Raw genomic sequence first — 4,782 nt, 5'->3', positions numbered from 1 at the left:
TTTTGCTAATTGATTTTGAGTAGGATGTTCACATAATAATTATTTCTATTACGAATCATATATATTTTTGCAGTTGATGTTTAGTTAATCCATTTAATGAGTGCTTTCTTGAATTTGTTAATTTCTTAAGTTCGATGAATACCTAGCTAGCAACATATATAGCATGCACATGCATCATGCCTGATGTATGTGAGGCTTCAACAGGCTAGCTAATTAATAAAGAGTGCTGCTAAACGAATTCTAAAATTAATTAAGTATATTTTAATATTTTAATTAAAATTTAAAATAAACTAAATATACCCTATTTAACTACCACAAATATCCCTGATACACCTTAATACATTCTATCACACAACATCCTAATACCAATTCTAAACTAAATTACTCTTTTTCCTACACAACCCCACTCCATAAGCTAGGAGAAAAGGATAATCGTCTACTAGATTGAAGCAACTACTCAACCATCACTAACTTCGCTATGACCAAGATATAGGAAAAATACATCAATCCATTTTGTCATAAAATTCATAGGAGCTCAAACACATAAAAACTAGAATAAATAAACCAAAATACTTAAAAAGATATTTAGTGATATACCTATTCTTAGTATTAATAATATAGAGAATTTAATTTTGATTATTAATGATGCCTTATAGAGTGTTTTGGGCTTTTTTGTGAGGTTTTGAGGTTGAATTTAAAAAAAGTTATAAGCCTTTTTGTTATATTGTAATGGGCTTTAGGTGTGCTTCTAAAATCCATTTTTTATAAGTTTTTTTTTATAAATAATTTGAACTCCTATATTGAGTATAATAGTGAATTTCTCTTAGTTAAAACAAACACTAGGTGAACGCATTACATAAAAAGGCAGGGCCGCACAACATACACTAAATTATTGGATGCCATGAGCTAAAGCTTAATCTAGATTGCGAAAGTGACTACATCTGACTTGTAAATATCACTCCACAACTTGGAATAAGTGCCCCTTTAACAAAACTGGATTTACAAGTTAGTACCAAACCAAATCGAAACTACTTGGTTTGCTTTTTTCTTTTTTGAAACCGTCCCAAGTTTACACATTGAAAACTCAAAACGGATTCAACCAAAAATACAAAATACATGTACAAACCTTTGAAACTTGGAAAAAACAAGCCTTAAGAAAATAAAGGTGCGAAAAGAAAATAATACAAAGAGCAACACTAAAAACATTGATTGTTACATTGACAACACAAGATGCATATATTCAACATATGGATATATACACAGAGACGGCTTCTTTTAATGGGAACCACTTTAGCAGGACTGTGGACATTTGAACTGTGTCTGGCTTTTCTAAAAGAGCGCATGCGTTGATGTGGACATCAAGTAATACGAAAATTTCTCTACGTTTGATTAGGTTTGAATATGATGAGTATGATGTACTTATTAAAATTATGTTTATTTTACAATTCCATATATTCTTTTTGGTTATTTTATATTAAGGTAAATTAGTAATGCAATAAATACTTTAGTAGTAAGGTGTACTCAGTTAATTTTAGGATTCGTTTAACACCACTCTTAATAAACACCCCAATTCTCTCAACATTATCCATAAGTACTCACCATGCAACGATACAAATTATAAGTGCCCTAATTTTTATTTTTTAAAAAATTTCTTTGTTGAAAGGAGACGATATTATTTCGATCAATCAAATCAATTCCAGAATTGTGAGCTTAAAATAGAAGGATTAGTCTCACAAACTCTTGTGTATTTTCTCTTTTTCTCCATATAAAATCTTTTATCCAATCAACAAAATGTGTCATCTTCCTGATAAATATCCTACGATCTCTTAGCATGTCATATCACGTTAATCTTAAGAAATCACAGCCTGTTATAATGACAGTTGGGTCTGATTAATTTGGACAATAATTCATTTCTGTGATTTGGCTTTCAGTATTTGGAGAGAGACAGCTCGATCGAAATCCCATTGTCACGACAGCTAATTTCCATGTATAAATTGTATTTATGTTGATATGTCACACACTTTCATACATCTATAAACAAGAGACATTATACTATATTTGCAGTATGCATACATATATAAATATAAATATTTGTAAATTACATTTTACATTCATGTTGTTTGAGTATAATTTTATTTGAGCCTTGATGTTTAAATTTTATGTATATTTAAAAGCATGTTTAAACGTGATCATGTTTCTTCAGCTACGTGTATTTGGTTTCGAAATTTTCCAATGAATGTTTTACATAGAGTATATATATTGTGATTTATATGGTGTAAATATCCCTCGAGGATCTTCTTTGTAATGTTTGTTTCTTGACTCAAAAATTCAAAAATGCTGGCCCTCCATCTGGTTTTGTTTACGGATTAGTATTAATCAAGTGGTCACCACCATTAAGTCAATATAAGTACAAAAACTACAATGAAAAATATGTTCTCCCCTAAATAGTAACATACAAAAAAATTGTTGAGTATATCCCTCATTGGAGAAGGATTGCATTAGTGCTTAAAGATATCTTTCGTGTGTTGATAAGTCAAGGAAGAGAGCTTAACAAAGCCAATCAAGGTGGTGTTAGTAGCCAAATCTTGCTTAGCCTTATACAGAGAACGAGACAGATTGTGAGTTGGGGGTTGCTTTCACTAATTGTCGTTTTAAAGCCAAATTGGAAATATTAATTTCTTGTCAAGTACAATCACTTGCCAAATTTTGAAATGAGGACAAAAAATTGGCCACTTTTTAGAGCAAAGATACATGGTATCAAATAGATGAGAAGTATCAACGCCACGGATGCACCTTTCAAGCTGGCCACATATAAATTAAAGTTAGCTTCTTTTGTATAAAGATTTTGTCAGCTTTCCCTCCCTCTTTCTATGAATGTGATACTTTTGAAAAACAATTGAGGTTTAGCATGACTGACTTCGATTGAAGACCTATCTGCTTCCTCGGTATTAAAAAGTATATCTAAATCATTTCATCTAACGAAATAGAGGATTAATCTTCATTAATTAATTGTTCATCTAACGAAAACCATAAATAAATAATATATATATTCTTTATTTATAATTTTAGAATCAAGATTTCATTCAAAAACTCGAGAAGAGAGTAAGAAATGAGAGCAACCATGTAGGTGCTTCCTCAATCCAAGAAACAAAATCATTAAAGCTGATTGCAAATTGAGCCAAGATGTGTGCCACCTTATTGCAGATCCTTAGGGACCATTGACATAAAGCTACTCTAAATTTACTTAATATGCATTTTGCTTCTTCAAGTAAAAGACTATATGTTCCATTGCATTACTCCGTCATAAGAATACCAGTTATGCATTCTTTTGCGTCCATCTCTAGAATGGCACAAGTCAAATACGTCCATGTCAAGAGCAAAACGCAATCCTTCAATTGTAGCCATAAGCTCCGTTTGCTTGGCCCCATAACTGGCTCGGATTGGCTTAATGCGTGCACCCATAATAGACCCGGCATTCGTATCGTGTTTGCAGTGTTCGTGCCGTGTTCGTGTCAACCTACTTTTCTTGATGGGTTGACACGACACGATAAGAAAACGAGTGAAAAATGTCAAATACGAACACAACCCGTTACAATTCGTGAATCACACGACACTGCCTGTTTCACCTGTTAAGAATTTAAAAAATGAAAACTAAAAAGAAAAAGAAAAACCACATACAGAACCACTGTGTAGTGAGAGAGCGAGAGAGAAGAACATAAAAGAAAGCTATGTTTGGTTTCTGAGAAAAATAATGAAAAGAGAAGAAACTTACTAAGAGAAAGACAGTGGGAGACTCGCGGGAATGGGGGAGGAAGAGAAGAAAGAGAAGAAAGAGAAGGAGAAAAAAAGAAAAGAACAAGATATAAATTTACAAAAATTTCACTGAGTTTAACGAGTTAAGGGGTATTCGCGAATTTACACGACCCGTTAACTTAATGTGTGGCTAATGGGTCAACAAGATATCAACACAACATGATAACTCAGATCCGAATTCGTGTCGTATTAACTGATCGTGTACAATATTGCCAGGTCTACCCATAAAGTCACCACACTCATTTCTAACAACCACACATGCCCCTATGAATTGAATCACCGTTTTTGAGTGCCCCAGCTACATTTATTTTATAGAGAATTATTGGTGGAGGCCTCCAAACTTCCGAAGGAGCTTGAGATATACAAGTGTGATTCTGGATTGTGTGATAGACGTGATTTGCTTCAGAAAATTCTTTCGCAAAGACAGTCATAATATGTGTTGCATATATATATATATATATGCAACACATATTAATACACATTAATCATTTTCCTAATATAATACAAATTAGACGGATTCCAAGTCTTTTCATTTAGCATCAACACATCTACACACATTTAAAAAACCTTAATCATTAGATTAATCTAATGGATTTTGATAAGTCCACGTCCTTATAATGTATTAGACTAAAACTCAACCATTGCACCTTATTCTTTAGGCAAACCAGATCTGCGTCTTTTCCCCCCTCCCTTGTTAACTAATGATGGACGTATTTGACTTGAAGTTCCGGACCTTTCACCAATACAAAACTCAAATATGAATTGGCAGACCGGAGAATGAGATTTGAATTGGATTGATGGGCAATTCCTCAATTCTTTCTTCACTGCCCAATTAAATTAGAAGATGTGTTCAATTTTGGGACAATTGAAGAAATTGGGTTTCTGGGCTAATTCCTTAATCATTTCTTCACTGCCAGTTAAATTAGAAAATGCATGCGTTGAATTTTTTGGACAATTTCTTCATCCATC

The 4,782-nt window shown here is 32.7% G+C and overlaps 1 long non-coding RNA gene across 1 annotated transcript; it reads right to left on the bottom strand.

Moving 5' to 3' along the window:
• LOC109948909 lies at nt 3,035-4,213 on the bottom strand. The gene is made up of 2 exons (XR_002271354.1): nt 3,773-4,213; nt 3,035-3,626 (listed from the first exon to the last, which is right to left on the bottom strand). It is a non-coding gene; the product is annotated as an uncharacterized LOC109948909 (long non-coding RNA).

The sequence above is a fragment of the Prunus persica genome, chromosome G4, assembly GCF_000346465.2.
Source record: "Prunus persica cultivar Lovell chromosome G4, Prunus_persica_NCBIv2, whole genome shotgun sequence".
NCBI lineage: Eukaryota > Viridiplantae > Streptophyta > Magnoliopsida > Rosales > Rosaceae > Prunus > Prunus persica.
Note: the sequence above shows the minus strand (reverse complement) of the source record. Positions and strands in the feature narration are given on the sequence as shown.